The sequence below is a fragment of the Sus scrofa genome, chromosome 1 (assembly GCF_054392235.1).
Source record: "Sus scrofa isolate SSC_HxYL_T2T_F1_AM1 chromosome 1, Sscrofa_HxYL_maternal_Yorkshire_Landrace_v2.0, whole genome shotgun sequence".
NCBI classification, from domain to species: domain Eukaryota; kingdom Metazoa; phylum Chordata; class Mammalia; order Artiodactyla; family Suidae; genus Sus; species Sus scrofa.
Genome location: NC_139383.1, coordinates 280108848 through 280127666, shown reverse-complemented (window position 1 = coordinate 280127666; position 18819 = coordinate 280108848). Strand labels below are relative to the sequence as shown.

The window sequence follows — 18819 nt, the reverse complement described above, 5'->3', positions numbered from 1 at the left end:
TAAGCCAGGTGGGAGACAGACTGGTAGAAATCACTGACATGGAACAGAAAAGAGAAAAAGGATTGCAAAGAAATGAAGACAGTCTAAGAGAACTCTGGGACAACATTAAATGCACCAACATCCTTTTTTTTTTTTTTTTTTTTTGTCTTTTTTTAAGGGCCATACCTGCAGCATATGGAGTTTCACAGGACAGCAGTCAAATCAGAGCAGTAGTTGCCAGCTTATGCCACAGCCACAGCAATGTGGGATCCAAGCTGCATCTGCGAACTACACGACAGCTCATGGCAATGCCAGATCCTTAACCCACTGAGTGAGGTCAGCTATCAAACCCATGTCATCATGGATACTAATCATTAACTGCTGAGCCATGACAGGAACTCCCCAACAACTGTATTGTAGAAGCGCCAGAAGGAGAAGAGAGAGAGAAAGGACCAAGAAAATATTTGAAGAGATAATAGCTGAAAACTTCCCTAACATGGGGAAGGAATCACTCAAATTGAGGAAGCACAACGAGTACCATATAAAACAAATCCAAGGAGGAACACTCCGAGACTCATATTAATCAAACTGACCAAAATTAAGGACAAAGAGAAAATATTGAAAGGCACTATGGAAAAGAAATAGATAACATACAAGGGAACACTGGTAAGGTTATTGGCTGATTTTTCAACAGAAACTCAGCAAGCCAGAAGGGAGTGGCATGATATACTTAAAGTGAAGAAAGGAAAAAAACCTCCAACCAAGGTTACTCTACCCAGCAAGGCTCTCATTCAGATTTGAAGGAGAAAGCAAAAGCTTTACAGACAAGCAAAACCTAAGAGAATTCAGCACCACTAAACCAGCTTTACAACAAATACGAAAGGAACTTCTCTGGGTGGAAAAGAAAAGGCCACAACTAGAAACAAAAATATTACAAATGACAAGGCTCACCAGTAAAGGCATACATATAGTAGAAATAGGAAATCATCCACATACCAAACCCAGAAATCATGAAAAGAGGAGGGTACAAAAGCAGAACACTGGAGATGCCCTTGTGATTAAGAGAACAGCAACTTAAAATAGTCATACACATACACACACACACACACACACACACACACACACTCCTATATCAAAACTTCATTGTAACTTCAAGCCAAAAATCTAAAACAGATACACACATAAGTAAGAAAAAGCAATCCAAACACAACACTAAAGATAGTCATCAAACCACAAGAGAAGGGAAAAGACCTACAAAAACAAATCCAAAACAATAAATAAAATGGCACTAAGGACATACATAACAATAATTACCTTAAATGTAAATGGACTAAATACCCCAACCAAAAGACACAGATTGGCTGAATGGATTCAAAAACAAGACCCATCTATATGCTATCTTCAAGAGACCCATGTCAATTCTAGGGACACATACAATTGAAAGTGAGAGGATGGAAGAAAATATTCCAAGTAAATGAGAATCAAAAGAAAGCTGGATACAAATGCGATAAATTTATTTGAGTAATTAAAAAAAAGAAAAAAAAAGAATAAAAAAATTTTAAAAAGAAAGCTGGAGTAGCAATATTCATATCAGACAAAATAGACCTTAAAATAAAGAATATTATAAGAGACAAAGAAGGACATTACATAATGATCAAAGGATCAATCCAAGAAGTAGATATAACAATTGTAAATATGTATGCACCCAACATAGCATCACCACAATATATAAGGCAACTACTAACAACCTTAAAAGGATAAAACAACTATAACACAAACATAGTGGGGGATTTTAACACCGCACTTACAGCAATGGACAGATCATCCAGACAGAAAATCAGTAAGGAAACACAGGCCTTAAATGATGCATTAGAGCAAATGGATTTAGATATTTAGACATTTATACAATGTTCCATCCAAAAGCAAGAGAATGCACATTCTTCTCAAGTGCACATGGAACATTCTCTAAGATTGATCACATTCTGGGCCACAAATCAAACCTCAGTAAATTTAAGGAAACTGAAATCATATCAAGCATCTTTTCTGACCACAATGCTATACGACTGGAAATCAACAATAAGAGAAAAACTGCAAAAACACAAACTTGGAGACTAAACAACATGCTACTAAACAACCAATGGATCATTGAAGAAATCAAGGAGGAAATTTAAAAATACCTAGAAGCAAATGACAACAAAGACAACAATCCAAAACCTATGGAATGCAGCAAAAGCAGTTCTAAGAGGAAAGTATATAGCAACACAAGCCTATCTACCTTAGGAAGTAAGACAATTTTCAAACAACATAACTTTATACCTAAAGCAACTAGAGAGAGAAAAACAGACAAGACCTAAAGTTAGCAGAAGGAAAGAAATCATAAAGATCAGAACAGAAATCAGTGAAATAGAAATGAAGAAAACCACAGGAAAAAATCAATGAAACTAAAAGCTGGTTCTTTGAAAGGATCGACAAAATTGATTAAACTTTAGCCAGACTCATCTAGAAAAAAAGAGAGGGAGTTCCCATCGTGGCGCAGTGGTTAACGAATCCGACTAGGAACCATGAGGTTGCGGGTTCGGTCCCTGCCCTTGCTCAGTGGGTTAACGATCCGGCGTTGCCATGAGCTGTGGTGTAGGTTGCAGACGCGGCTTGGATCCCGCGTTGCTGTGGCTCTGGCGTAGGCTGGTGGCTACAGCTCCGATTCGACCCCTAGCCTGGGAACCCCCATATGCCATGGGAGCGGCTCAAAGAAATAGCAAAAAGACAAAAAAAAAAAAAACAAAGAGAGGACTCAAATCAATAAAATTAGAAATGGAAAAGAAGTTACAACAGATGTCACAGAAATACAAAGGATCATAGGGGACTACTACAAGCAATTATATGCCAATAAAACAGATAACCTAGAAAAAATGAACAAATTCTTAGAAAAGCACAACTTTCCAAGACTAAACCAAGACACAATAGACAAGATGAATGGACCAATCACAAGTACTGAAATTGCCATTGTGATTTTAAAACTTCCAACAAACAAAAGTCCAGGGCCAAATAGCTTCACAGGTGAATTCTATCAAACTTTTAGAGTTAACACCTATACTTATGAAACTATTCCAAAAAATTGCAGAGGAAGGAACACTCCCAAACTCATTCTGTGAGGCCGCCATCCCCCTGATACCAAAACCAAAGATACCACAAAAAAAGAAAATTACAGGCCAATATCACTGATGAACATAAATACAAAAATCCCCAACAAAATACTAGCAAACCAAATCCAGCAAGACATCAGACGGATCATACACCATGATCAAGTGGGATTTAGCCCAGGAATACAACGATTTTTCAATATTTGCAAATCAATGAGTGTGATAAACCACATTAACGAACTGAAGAATAAAAACCATATTATACTCTCAATAGATGCAGAAAAAACTTCTGACAAAATCCAACACCCATTTCTGATTAAAAAAAACCCTCCAAAAATACCTAGGAGTAAACCTACCTAAGGAGACAAAATACCTGTACTCTGAAAACTATAAGACACTGATGAAAGAAATCAAAGATGACACAAATAGATGGTAAGATATACCATGCTCGTGCATTGGAAGAGTTAATATTATCAAAAGGACTATACCACCTAAGGCAATATACAGATTCAATGCAACCCCCATCAAATTACCAAGGACATTTTTCACAGAACTCAAACAAAATATTTTAAAGTTTGTTTGGAAGCACAAAAGACCCAGAATAGCCAAAGACATCCTGAAAAAGAAAAACGGAGCTGGAAGAATCAGGCTCCCAGACTTCAGACTATACTACAAAGCAACAGTCATCAAAACCATATGGTACTGGCACAAAGACAGAAATACAGATCGGTGGAATAGGACAGAAAGCCCAGAATTAAACCCATGCACCAACAGTCAACTAATCTACGACAAAGGAGGCAGGAATATACAATGGAGAAAAGACAGCTTGTTCAATAAGTGGTGCTGAGAAAACTGGACAGCCCCATGGAAAAGAATGAAATTAGAATACTTCCTGGAGTCCCCGTCGTGGCACAGTGGTTAACGAATCCGACTAGGAACCACGAGGTTGTGGGTTCGGTCCCTGCCCTTGCTCAGTGGGTTAACAATCCGGCATTGCCGTGAGCTATGGTGTAGGTTGCAGACACAGGTTGGATCCCGCGTTGCTGTGGCTCTGGCGTAGGCCAGCGCTACAGCTCCGATTAGACCTTGACCTCTAGCCTGGGGACCTCCATATACCGCAGAAGCGGCTCAAAGAAATAGCAAAAAGACAAAAAAAAAAAAAAAAAAAAGAATACTTCCTAACACCACACATAAAAATAAACTCAAAATGGATTACAGACCTAGATATAAGACCAGATACTATAAAACTCTTAGAGGAAAATACAGGCCAAACACTCTCTGACATAAATGACAGCAACATCTTCTCAGATCCACCTCTTAGAGTAATGACAATAAAAACAAAAATAAGGAGTTCCCATCATGGTGCAGTGGAAATGAATCTGACTAGGAACGTTGAAGTTGCAGATTTAATCCCTGGCCTCGCTCAGTGGGTTAGGGATCCAGCATTGCCATGAGCTGTGGTGTAGGTCACAGACACGGCTCAGATCTGGCATTGCTGTGGCTGTGGTGTAGGCTGGCAGCTACAGCTCCAATTCAACCCCTAGCCTGGGAACCTCCATATGCTACAGGTGCGGGCCTAATAAGACAAATAAATAAATAAATAAACAAATGGGACTTAAAACTAAAAGTTTCTGCACAACAAAGACAACCCACAGAATGGGAGAAAATATTGGCAAATGAATCGACTGACAAGGGATTAATCTCCAAAATTTATAAACACATCCTACAGCTCAATTCCATAAAACAAACAACCCCATCAAAAAATGGGCAGAAGGTCTAAACAGACAATTCTCCAAAGAAGACATACAGATGGCCAAAAAAACACATGAAAAGATGTTCAACATCACTCAAATTAGGGAAATGCAAATCAAAACCACTACGAGGTACCACCTTACACCAGCCAGAATGGCCATCATCAAAAAGTCTACAAACAAGAAGTGCTGGAGGGGGTGTGGAGAAAAAGGAACACCAGTACACTGTTGGTGGGAATGTAAATTGGTGCAACCACTGTGGAAAACAGGATGGAGATGCCTCAGAAAACTAAAACTAGAACTCCCATTTGATCCAGCAATCCCACTCCTGGCTGTCTATCCAGAGAAAACCACAACTCGCAAAGACACATGTACTCCAATGTCCACTGCAGCACTATTTGCAATAGCCAAGACATGGAAACAACCTAAATGTCCATCAACAGAGGAGTGGATCAAGAAGATGTGGTACATATACACAATGGAATATTACTCAGCCATTAAAAGGAACGAAATACCAGCATTTGCAGCAACATGGATGGACCTAGAAATTATAATGCTAAGTGAAGTCAACACCAACATCAAATGCTATCACTTACACATGGAATCTAAAAAAAGGACATAATGAACTTCTTTGCAGAACAGATACTGACTCACAGACTTGTTCGGGGGTGGGGGGATGCACTGAGAGTTTGGGATGGAAATGCTATAAAATTTGGTTGTGATGATTGTTGTACACCTATAAATGTAATAAAATTCATTAAGTAGTAAAAATATATCATCTGATCTAAATAATTAATATCCCAGTGAAAATTATAAAAAAATAATAAAATAAAATAAAATCCATATGGAAATGCAAGGGATCAAGAACAGTCAAAACAATCTTGGGGGAAAAAAGTCGAAAGACTCATACTTTCTGATTTCAACAGTTATTACAAAGGTACAAACACTAAATGGTACTAGTGTGATAACAGACATACACATTAATGGAACAGAATTGAAAGTCAAGAAATAAAGCCTCACATTTAAAGTTAACTGATATTCCACAATGGTACCAACACAACTCAGTGTGGGAAGAATATTCTTTTCGATAAATGGTACTGGGAAAGCGGATATCCACATGTAAAAGAATTAAGCTGCACCCCCTATCTCACACCACATGCAAAAATTAATTCAAAATGGATCAAACACCTACATATAAGAGTTCAATTCTTAGAAGAAAAACACAGGTGTAAATCTTGGATCAGACAATGGTTTCTTAGAGACAACACCTAAAGCACAATAACCAAATTAAAAATAGATAAGAAGGACATTATATTTTGGCAAGAACTTTTGAGAGGTGGCTTCTGAGCAGTTTCTGCTCCAGGCACCATGGTCAACAGGATGTTACTGGCAACTTCCTCAGAGCAGATGTGGTTAATAGCAATAGCTTTTCTCTCCACTGGTCACAGTGACACAGTATCTAGCACATACAGTGGGAAAGGAATCTGTTTGCTTCCTGGAATTATGGGTGCTGGTTGCACAACCCTGGTGGTAGCTGTAAGGGCAAGGAAGCCAGAACTAAAAATTAAATAAGTAATCTTTGGGCTTCAAAATACACCGTCAAGAAAGGGAAATGCAAATCAAAAAGCCACCATGAGATGCAACTTCACACCCACATAGACTATCATCAAAGAGACAGATAATGACAAGTGTCGACATGAATACGGAGAAAGCAGAGCCCGCATACACCGCTGATGCAGATGCAAAATGGTACAGTCACTTTGGGAAACAGTCTGGCAGCTCCTCAAGTGGTTAAACACAGGATTAACCTATGCGACCTGTGTGACTGAGCAATTATACTCGGAAGTATATACTCAAGAGAAATGAAACATATGCCCACACAAAAGTCTGTACAGGAATGTTCGCAGCAGCGTTATTCACAATAACCAGGAAGTAGAAAGATCCATATGTCCATCAAACTGAGGAACAGATAAACAAAATATGTTATATCCAGACAACGCAATATTATTCCACAATAAAAAAATGAAGTTCTGATACTTGTGACAACACGGATGAACCTTGAAAACACTGTACTGAGTGAAGGGACCCAGTTGCAGAAGGCCACCTATTACATAATTCCGTTTACACGAAATGTTCAAAATAGGCAATTCAGGAATTTCCATCGTGGTGCAGCGGAAACGAATCCAGCTAGTATCCACAGGATGTCGGGTGATCCCCAGCCTCGCTCAGTGGGTTAAGGATCTGATGTTGCCATGAACTGCGGCGTAGATCGTAGATGGGGCTCAGATCCTGAGTTGCTGTGGCTGTGGTGTAGGCCAGTAGCGCCAGCTCTGATTCAACCCCTAGCCTGGGAACTTTTATTTAGGCACGGCCCTGAAAAAGAAAAAAGCGAAACAAAACCAAAAAAAAAAAAAAAAATGCAATTCATAGACACAGAAAGTAAATTAGTGGTTGCCAGAGGCTGAGAGAGTTAAGGGGCCTTAATAGGCACAGAGTTTGTTTTTAAGGTGGTGCAAATCTTCTAAAATTGATCGTGATAATGGTTGCACAACCCTTTGACTATACTCAAAACCATTTGATTTTATACTTTAAATGGGGGAATTGTTCAGGCTATGAATTATATATCCAAAAGGCTCTTATTAAAAAAAAATAGGGCACGGCCAGGTGAAAGAGAGCTAGTGAGTATTCCAGGCTGAAGGATGTCAGATTAGTAGCATGCGTGACAATCCCCTGCGTGGGTCATGGTAGACATGCCAACGATCAGAGCTCTCGGCTCCTGGAGCCTAGATGGGGCCGCAAGACACCATTCCATTGCCTGCTCTTGACATCAATCACTGTCTGCTTCTGACTTTGGCAGTTCTCTTGTTCCTGACGTCATTCCACAGTCTGGTACCTGACTTGAATCTTCAGCTAATTTCTGACCTGAGCTCAGCACCCAGTTTCCGAATGTACCTTTTTAGGGAAATAAATGTACAGTACACTCCACCACTGCCTGCACCCATGGCCATGGCAGGCATCACCAATAGATCACTGCATTCTTTCCAACTGAGCCCACGTGTGGCCTTGGAACCCTTCTCAGTACAGACCCCAGGGAGCCAATCTCCATCATTTGGGGCTGGAAAATGACATGAAACCAAATTTCTGGCTCCTTCCTAATAAGGAGTTGAACCCTGACTTCAGCCACTCATACTTCTAACCTGGGTCTGGTCAGTGAAACCTTGGGCTTTGAATGAAAACACACACTGAGTGACAAGCCACACAGAAATGTGTCCTGTGAGCAGAACCCCTGCCCTGGCTGAACAGTGAGTGTAACTTCCCACAGGACTTTGCTGTCTGAGCCCTGGCTTGGTGGCTTCCCCTGGCCCCTAAACTGCTGAGCCTCCACACTGGACCATGTGGCCTGATCCACCTGCACCCAGGCCATGCTGGCCCAGGTGTTCTCATCACCCTACATGGACCTGCCCTCCTGAGAGTCCAGCGGTCCAGGATTTGCACCCCTGCCCTGAGGAGCCCCCGTGACCACCTGCTGCCAACTGCTTGGCCACACACCTCTCACACCAGTCCAGCATTTATTCATTCAACAAGCTTCCTGAAAAGCTGTAGTCTGTGCCAGCTCTGTTCCAGGCACTTGGAGTACAGAGTGAGCCAGACAGACAGGGCCCTTGTCCTTGGGGAAACCGCACCATCTCTGAACCCCGTCCCTGTAGCCACTGAACCTCTTATTTCCCTGCTTAAAACCCTCCAGCCAGCAGAGAAAGATAAATAGTGTATGAGCTCACTCTGTGGAATCTAAAATAGTAAACTCATGGAAGAAGAGTAGAATGGTGGTTGCCAGGGGCTGGAGGCAGGGGGCAACAGGAGGTGACAGTCACAGGGGACAGTTTCAGTTATTTAAGATGAGTAAGCTGTCTCTACTATACAGACAGCCTCTACAGCTAACGACGGTGGACTGTATACTTAAACTTTGCCGAGAGGGTAGATGTTGTGTTCTTACCACACACACATGCAAATAATAATAATAATAAAGAGGGGGAGAGGAAAGCCTGGGAGGTGATGGATATGTTTTTGGCCCTGATGGTGGTGATGGTTTCAGGGATTTCAGGCGTGTATATTTAGCCCCAAACTCACTGAGCTGTATCCATTAAATATATACAGTGTTCAATATGTATTGATATCAACCTCAATAAAAGGATTTTTATTTTTATTTATTTTTTGTCTTTTTGCCATTTCTCGGGCCGCTCCCACGGCATATGGAGGTTTCCAGGCTAGGCGTCTAATCAGAGCTGTAGCCACCAGCCTACGCCAGAGCCACAGCAACCTGGGGATCGGAGCCACGTCTGCAATCTACACCACAGCTCACGGCAATGCCAGATCCTTAACCCACTGAGTAAGGCCAGGGATCGAACCCGCAACCTCATGGTTCCTACTCGGATTTGTTAACCACTGAGCCACGACAAGAACTCCAATAAAGAGATTTTTAAAAAATCTACTGCAGTTTTCCCTTGCACATGGAACAAAATCCCAACACCTGAAACTAATGCGACATTGTAAATCAACTGCATTCTAATAAAATTAAAAAACAAAACAAAACCCTGTTTCCTGAGCTGGCCCCACCTTGCTCTGGCTTGTCTTCCTCGGACTGCAATACTGGTCTCTCCTTTTTTTTTTTTTTTTTTTGGTCTTTTTAGGGCTGTACTCACAACATACGGAGGTTCCCAGGCTAGGGGTCAGATCAGAGCTACAGCTGCCAGCCTACACCACAGCCACAGCAACCGCCAGATCCTTAACTCACTAAGCAAGGCCAGGGATCGAACCTGCATCCTCATGGATACTAGTTAACTGCTGAGCCACGATAGGAACTCCTGGTCTCTACTTCTTGGCTGACTCTGCCCCTAAGCCTCTCTTGTTTGTTTCTCCCTCTCTCTGGGGCTTGGTTAAAAGTCACCTCCTCAGAGAAGCCATCCCAGCTCCCTGGGGAGGTGCTACTGGACCCCAAGGCCAAGCCCTGCCAACAGAGATCCCTGTGCAATTGATCAGATGAGCAGATGGATTGGTCAGCAGGGCCCAGGATCCCGAGGTACAGCCCAGGGCTGAGAACCAGGGGGCTCTGAAGGCCTGGTTGTGTGCTTGTCTCCCCATCAAGGCTGTGGGAAGTGAGAAGAGCTCTCCCCTCCACAACGAGGCCCGGGGAGCCCAGAGGCTGGTCCAGGAGGGCGTGGAGGAAGCAGGCAATTGGATGGAGTGTGACTATTGGAGCAGAGGGGAAGCAGAGGGGGCCTCTCCTAAATTCACTCCCCGGCCCACCTTGCTCTCAACCTGCAGCATCTGAGGAGACCCCTTCCCATGCTGACCATTAAGGCTCTGGGCTGGGGTAGTAGCCCTGTCAGCCACACCACAAAGCCTCAGAGCTTTCTAGAAGCTTGGGGAAGGGTGGACTAAGGGTCGAGAGGGTACTATAGGGAAAGCCCACAGTCCCTGGACAGAGACCCAAGGCCAAGCTGGCCCACAGCACTGCCACCAGTTCCATTATCCAAGCAGGGTGGCACTACCTGGGATGGGGATTAGGATGCAGGCTAGCCTCCTGCCCTCCTGCCCTCAGGTGGCCATGCAGACAAGGGAGCTCTGAGACCTGGTCAGGGTCACAGGCCTGGGGCCTGGATGGGACAACACTGGCAGAAACCCCGAGTCTGGAAAGTCAGAGGCAGCCAACTCAGGGCCTCCCACAAGGACTGTGGGGCCTCCCTGCCCCTCCCTCCAAGTGGGTGCCCACATGTTCAGATCTGTGGGTTCTAGAAGTGCTTGCCTGCCTGGGTTAGGCCGATGACTTGTGCCACCTGCCCATGGCCCTGCCTCTGCATTTCTATTTCTGTGCAGGTGCCTGGGCTTCTGGGCACCCGTCTCCTTCTCTCCATTTCCAGGTGTGTGACGGGTGATAGAAGTAGTCACTGAGGTGCGAGGTTTGGAATCTCCAAGGCCTGGTATGAATCTCTGAACATCTGCTTTCTCATCTCTCTTTTCTTTTTTTCTTTTTTTTTTTTCTTTTTTTTGTCCTTTTAGGGCCACACCCGCAGCATATGGAGATTCCCAGGCTAGGGGTCTAATCAGCCCTACACCGCAGCCACAGAAATGCTGGATCCGAGCCATGTCTGCGACCTACACCACAGCTCATGGCAACACTGGATCCTTAACCCACTGAGCGAGGCCAGGGATCGAACCTGCAACCTCATGGTTCCTAGTCGGTTCCATTTCCACTGTACCATGATGGGAACTCCTGTTTTCTCATCTCCAAACTGCCGATAATACCTACTCCGAGGAGATCCTGAGGACTCGATGGTGCACTATGTAGTCTTAGGGGTGCCTGGTGCTGAACAAGTGAAGGTTAGGTGTTTATCACAAAGTGTGGGAACCTGCTGGCTTCCGTGTGATTCTGAGGGTTCAGTTCACCATGTCCATGCATGCTGCTAGGAACTCGCAGGTGCACGTTTGTGTGTGTGAGAGAGAGAGAGAGACAGAGAGAGAGATCCAAGGCCCTGCTGTCTCTGCCTCATGGGGAGTGGGGCGGGGGGCAGGGGGGGCAGGGGCCTCAGTCTACAATGATTGCACATGATCAAACTTTAAGGGTATTTCTTTACTCCAGGCCCCACTCAGCCTTCAGCCACAATGGGGAAGAGGAGCTCAGGAAAATGGTCCTTACTTGCTGGTGCAGGTGGGCATACACCCTGCCAAGGAGGCTAGGCTGGGCCACCCCTTGCCAGGAGACTTCAGTCCTGGGGACCCTCTCCCAGCTCAGGACACCCTTCCACCCTTCTCCGCTGGACAGACCCCAGAGGCAGGGGGAATGGACATACAGATGGTCGGGGTCTAGGTCGGCATCAAGGCCAGGATCAGGCTGACCTGGGAACTGAGCAGGATCACAGCTGTCACCCCAGCTTTGCCCAGGCTTCTCACAGCCCGTATCTCATCGTGAGCACCCCCCCTTGCCTTCCCCCACATGCTGCCTCCATCCCAGCCCAGTCCCCTGACCCAGACCTTCTTCCCTCCGAACCACCCCCAGTCCCCAGGGCTCAGTCACTCCACCTTCTCATCACAAACACTGACCTCTCTCTGCCTTGTCCCCAAACCCCTTTACCGGGGTCTCCCGAGAGTCGCCCTAATAATGAGCTGTGTCCTGAACTCAATCCAAGACTAAGCAGTGTGACTGGAGCAAGTCCCATCTCCCTGAGCCTCAGTTTCCTCCTCTGTGCAATGGGATCATGACATTGCTCATTAAGAAAACCCAGCCTGAACAAGCTTAGCTAAAGGGAGATGTTATCAGAAGGATGCTGGAATCAAAGGCATCACGACATGGAAGGATGAGTGGGACATCCAGGCCACAGGAGGGGAGGCAGGGAGGGATCTGGGGGCAGCTGGACCGGAGATGAGGAAGGTTGCAGGACTCTTTCTCCACCTCTCTCAGAACATGGATTTCACTTTCTTTGGTTCCTAGAGTCTGACTTTTGTCCAGAATAGAAAATATGGCTGACAATCACCTTTGAATTCTACACTCAAAGCTTCACCTGTCATGGCAAAGCAGAAACAAATCTGACTAGGAACCAAGAGGTGGCGGGTTCAATCCCTGGCTTCGCTCAGTGGGTTAGGGTTCTGGCATTGCCGTGAGCTGTGGTGTAGTTTGCAGAGGCAGCTGGGATCCTGCACTGCTGTGGCTGTGGCGTAGACCAGAGGCTGTAGCTCCAATTAGGCCCCTAGCCTGGGAACCTCCATATGCTGCGGGTGCGGCCCTAAAGAGCCAAAAAAAAAAAAAAAAAAGCTTCACCTTTTGGCTTCATTAAAATTTAGAACTCTTAGTCATCAAAGCACCTTTTTTTTTTTTTAGGCCTCACCTGCATATGGAAGTTCCTAGGCAAGGGGTGGAGTCAGAGCTGCAGCTGCAGGCCTACGCGACAGCTGGATCTGTGCCACATGCGCCACCTATGCCACAGCTTGTGGCAATGCCAGATCCTTAACCCACTGAGCAAAGCCAGGGATCAAACCCACAATCTCATGGTTCCTAGTCAGTATGTTGGGTTCTTAAATTGCTGAGCCTCAATGGGTACTCCCCAAAGTACCTTTAAGAGAATGAAAAAGCAGAAAAGAATTCCTAGGAAGCAATAAGAAAAAAAGGAGACAACCCAATTTTTTTTTTTTTTTTTTTTTTTTTTGGCTTTTTAGGGCTGCGCCTACAGCATATGGAAGTTCCCAGACTAGGGGGTCAAATTGGAGCTGCAGCTGCCAGCCTACACCACAGCCACAGCAACACGGGATCTGAGTTGCCTCTGCAACCTACACCACAGCTCAGGGTAACGCCAGATATTTAACCCACTGAAGGAGGCCAGGGATCGAACCTACATCCTCACGGATACTAGTCAGATTCGTTACTGCTGAGTCACAAAGGGAACTCTCCCCACTTTTTTTTTAAATGGCCAAAAGCCTTGAGGAGGCACTTCACAGAAAAGGATACCCAAGGCATGAGTAAGCCTAGAAAAGTGGTTAATGTCATTTCACATGATTAGTCGTTGGGAAAATTCAAGGTGATATGCGACATCCCTGCCCAGATGGCTAAAATTAAAAGGAAAGATAAAGCCAAGCATCAGGATGTGCAGAAACCTGAATTGAGGCTGCTGAGGAGCCGAGGATGGGACAGCCACCTCAGAAAACAGTCTGCAACATCTACCGAAGCTAGAGAGACGGAGGGACAGAGCCAAGGAATTCCACGTCTGGCATAGTCCCAAGAGAATGGGTGTTTATCCCTCCAGAAAATAGGCACAAGAATGATCACAACAGCAGGTTCACGACAGCCCCAACCTACAGACAACATAAATGTCTACCAACAAGAGAATGAATGAGCAAATTGGGGCAAGTTCACGCAAGGGATCCCTACACAGCAACGCAAGGGGAGCGACCACTGCAACATGCAACTACTTGGAAAATTTTCTCAACATAATATTGAATTAAAAAAGGAGAGACACAGAAGAACATGTGCTATTCGATTCTCACACGGTGTCCAAAAAAAAAGTGAAACGAGTCACTGGTAAAAGACATCACATTATTATTATTATTATTAATTATTATTATGAGGGGAAGCATTGATTGCACAGATGAATGACAGAGCCTGCCGGGCGGGGGGGGTTGTTCTGGGTGATGGTGTCAGAGGTATGAGCATAGTAAGATTTCAGCCAGCGATCCCCTTCAGATCTGTGCCCCACACTGAATATAAGTGAAATTAGGAAAGAAAGAAAAGCAACTCCTATCCCTCAACCATTGAAGGTCTGTCGGACTCTCCCATACCCGAGTTCAGCAATCCTGGGAAAGGGAGTCACTGGCCCAACCCCGTGGGGCTCGGGGTCAGGACCATGGAACAACACGGCAGCCCCAGGGGGTGGAGTTGGGGGAGGAAGGGTTGTGTGTGTGAGGGGGTGCTGTTTCCAGAACAGGGAGGGGAAGAAAGACCAAACCACAGCCGTCCATTCCCTTGTTTCTCTGAGCCTTCCTTCCCCCAAGAGGAAGTGGAAACAACAGTACTTCCTGCCGCAAAGGACCGAGATGCTGATTCAAGAGGTAACGTGCCACGGAGTTCCTGTCGTCGTGGCTCAGTGGTTAATGAATCTGACTAGGAACCATGAGGTTGAGGGTTCAATCCCTGGCCTTGCTCAGTGGATTAAGGATCTGGCGTTGCCATGAGCTGTGGTGTAGGTTGCAGACGCGGCTCGGATTCCGCGTTGCTGTGGCTCTGGCGTAGGCTGGCGGCTGTGGCTCCGATTCGACCCCTAGCCTGGGAACCTCCATATGCCGCGGGAGCAGCCCAAGAAATGGCAAAAAGACAAAAAAAAAAAAAAAAAAAAAAAAAAAAGAGGCAACAGGCCTCAAGAGCCACTGTGTGACACAAGGTCCCCTTTCCCTTATCCCTTTTGCCCACCCACCCTTCTTCTCTGGCCATTCCACCCTCAGCGCCCCTTTCCACCCTCTGTGATCCCCAACGTGAGGCCCCCTCACCATATAATTTCAAATTACTTGTAGCTTTAGTTAATTAAATGTAAAATCATCGGAATAAAATTATACCTTCATTAGGAATTAACTCCCATTTCAGCCCTGGGATAATGACAGAGCTCTCTCTTCCCCCTCCTTCCAAACCGCACACAAAATGGTCAGTTAAACTGAATGGGAAAAAAAAGTTTAACGACGGCACGGCAATCAAGCTTATTATTATTTAAGCACAAGCTATTACCATGTGCAATGAGGTATCAGGCAATAAATTATCTTTGAAAGAGTCAGTCCTTGTCTGAGCTCAGACAGGCTGAGGGCTGCTGCCTGGGAGGCTCTGCGGGCCTCCTCCCTCGCCAGGTGAGAGACAGTGGACCCTACTGGTCCCATCCCTCTTGCCAACCCAAAACCTGCTCTCTGGACCCTCAGCCCAGTCTCAGGGCCTTGGTCAAGATCTCGGGATCACTGGGAAGGAAGCATGGGAGCCTCTATGTGACCCTCCAGCCCATGGTAGGGGGGCGGGTGCCCTGGCACAGGACAGAGATTAGGGCTCCAGAGGGTCCCTGAAAATGAGGAAGAGGGCAGAGAAAGGAGAAATGGGTGTATAAGGCAGAGAGAGCTGGGATGAGGCAGAAAGATAAACACACACACACACACACACACACACACACACACACACACACACACACAGAGGAAGAAAGAGGAGGGAAGAATCTTCCAGTGACACGAGGTGTTTGAGCCAGAATCTAGGACATAAGGGGACAGTCAGAGAACCGGGAAATGATGCTTAGAGCAAACACGACGGAACAAAGGAACTCAAACAAAGGAACTCAGGTCAGTGAGGGATGAAAACAGGGCAGGGTGCATGTTTACGGAGACTCCCTGTGCTGGGGGCTTGGTGGCTTGGGCCACGCTTTCCCGTAGAGCCGCCACTATCCCAATCTGTCGGGGACGGAGGGATTTTGCAGGATGGGGGACTTTGGGTACTACACTCAGCAGAGTCTCAAGCGAGCCAGGACAAGTCTGACCCTGCTCTCAGACCCTTCCAGCCACTGGTGCTGTCATCCCCACTTCGCAGGTGAGGAAACTGAGGCTCAGGGGGTTCAAGTCCTCTGCCCAGTCCCTGGGAGGCAGACGGGAGAGGAAAACACACTAGGGCTCAAGACAAAGTGTCCCCCATCTCCAAGTCTGTCCAAATGCCTGCCTTCCCCACCTCTGCCATAGCCCAGCCTCCACCCTGCCCTAGACACCTTATTTCTCCTTTCTCTGCCCTCTTCCTAAGTTCTGAGGACACAGTTCTGACCCCAGCCTCTGTCCTCTGCCAGAGTATTCCCCTTACCGCGGGCTGGAGGGTCAGGTGAGACACACAACCAGATCTTGGTGGCCGGTGGATGTGACACTGATGGACAGGAAGCTCTCAGGGTCCACCCACCCCCACCCCAGACTGCAGGTCGCAGCCAGAATCCACTTTCTATGGGGCTTTAGGGGTCAACTGCCCTGGGTTGATGGCTCACTGGATGAGCTTTGAAGTCTTCTTAGCCTCATCTATAAAATGGGGTGATAACAGTGCCCACATCACAGGCTGTTGCAGGGTTTGATGAGAGCAGAGCCCAGCACCAAACAGCTGCCCTGGGGAACAGACCACGCCCCGAGGCAGGACAGCGGCTCCTCTCCTGAGCACCGTGTCCTCTCCCACCACCCTCAGTGAGCCCCCTTGGCCCCAGACAGAGCAAGAGGGTGAGCTGGCATGGGACTTAAGCTGGGACAAGGGAACCACAGAGCAGGGACAAGGGCAGCCTGCCTCGAGGACCCCTGTGCCCCCATAAAACAAAGACGTGCATTTTACATCTTTCAAGAAATTTGAAACGCCCACCTTCCTCCCACAGCTGGTGCTTGCTCATCAATTCCCGTGGCGCAAAAGTATGAATAGAGGGATACCTTAAGTAACCAGAAGGTCACTGTTTTCCAGGTGGCCACGGAGAAGGGGCGCCGCCCCACCCTCAGGTAAGCCTGACCCGCCATAAACTTCTCGTCCAAGTTCCCCGGCAGACAGACTCCCTTGAAAGTCACCTCCATCTCCTTCACAGGTCAGGCCAAGATTTAGAGATAGGGGCCGCATGTGTTCTTAGATCTGCTATCTGCCCGTGAGTGATGGGAGACACATTCCCGGGACATGTTTACTGTCACCCCGCGCCCCCGGCCCGCGCCCCGCCGTGCCATCCCCTGATAATTCACGGCCCGGCTCCCGTTGGCAAATGACTGATACGGCCTTCACGGCGGGGCCCGCTGGTCACTTGTCTCAAGGAGACTGGGAAGGAAACTCAGGCACAATATAAATGGGGCCCGTGGCAGCCTCAAACACCTTGGAAAATTCCCCAGCCCGGACACCACACCGATTTTAAGTAATAAAACCACAGAGAGATTACATGGCCGCCTGACAGCCTGCGACGGATGGCCGCCCGCGTGAACTTTTTACCTTCGGGATGGGGACGGAGAGAAGAGGGAGGAAAAAAAAAAAAAAAAAAAAAGAGGAAAGAGCTGCCCGCCAGCCAGCTGCTTCCTCACGCTGGCTCAAAAGCCATGGCCGAGGCGCTGGCAGAAGCTGTGCTGGACGTGTCCCCAACTCTGGTACCTGGAGGGACCCCATCCTCCATCCCCTCCAGGGCACCCCGGGCTCAGTTTCTCCATCCAGCAGACAGGAATACCGGTGGTTGGTCTGTTAGGTTTTCCTTCTGAAACACCTTCACCCTCAACTTCAGGTTTTTAACCTCAGAAACACCCTACGAAACCTTTCCAGCATTAGAAATGCAATCCTTGGGAGTTCCCATTGTGGCGCAAGTGGAAACGAATCTGACTGGGACCCATGAGGTTGCGGGTTTGATCCCTGGCCTTGCTCAGTGGGTTAAGGATCCGGCGTTGCCGTGAGCTGTGGTGTAGGTCGCAGATGCTGCTAGGGTTTGGCGTGGCTGTGGCTCTGGCGTGGGCCGGCAGCTACAGCTCCGATTAGACCCCTAGCCTGGGAACCTCCATAGGCCATGAGTGTGGCCCTAGAAAGACTAAAAACAAAAAAACAAAAAAAAAAAAAAAGAAAAGAAAAGAAAAGCAATCCTTGCTTTCATTCACTCATCGATTCTTTGATTCAACAGGAATTTGTTCCGGTGTCAGTTTAGCAACAGGTGTGGAGATAAGGAAGTGACAGTGTGGGGAGATGTGACACAGTCACATCTGAATATTCCTCTGTGCACCACTCATCATCACATCACTCCGGCCCCTAGAGCCTCGGTTTCCTCATCTGTAAAATGGGGGCGAAAATGGCCCCCTCCTTCCAAAGGCAAGGAAATCCCACCTGAGACATGCTTCACACGGTGTGTGGCACACAGTACATACATACCAGGCCCAGTCATCTGTCCCCAAGTCCCCTCTCTCTGCAGCTGAAGAGTCCTTATGTAAATTTGGGAGCCCACCCTAAAGACCCAGAGTTCCTGAGCTGGGTATGAAACCACAAACCTGTCTGGACTGGACTGCAAACCACGCTTTGCTATCCAGCAGGATTTTTACTTCGTCCCAAGGGTAGGGTTTCCCCTGGTCCAGGATTCTGTGCTCTCAGTGTAATGGATACGGATGCTTGCTCTGTATGGAAAAATAATAGTAACAGGTTCATCATTTCACAGGGCCTGAAAATTCCCAAAGACCCTCCTACCTGGGGCTGTTGTCAGAAGGTGGTCAGCAGGGGCCAGAGGCTGAGAGAGGGGTGAGACTGCCACCCACCCCATCCCCCCAGGTCCAGGCCAACCTCCAGCTCTCCCGTGTTCTCACCCCAGAACCCTGAGACCCCCTTTGAGGATCTCGAGGGCCGCAAGGGGTGGGAGGAGTGGGGAAGGCCCTGCAGACGGGACTGGATGAGGGTCTCCAACTGCAGGTGCAAAGAAATG

At 46.9% G+C, this 18819-nt stretch overlaps 1 protein-coding gene across 10 annotated transcripts in view; it reads right to left on the bottom strand.

The window, feature by feature from the left end:
- The window catches only part of MVB12B (multivesicular body subunit 12B), a 492693-nt gene that overhangs the window by 417818 nt on the left and 56056 nt on the right, over positions 1 to 18819 (bottom strand). For 7 of the 10 annotated variants that reach the window (XM_084996518.1, XM_084996582.1, XM_084996524.1 and 4 more), the window contains exon 2: positions 18395 to 18517. The exons of the other annotated variants lie outside the window; for them this stretch is intronic. The gene's annotated coding sequence lies outside the window, so the exon portion shown is untranslated. The remainder of the gene's footprint in view (positions 1 to 18394; positions 18518 to 18819) is intronic. 10 annotated transcript variants of the gene reach the window in all.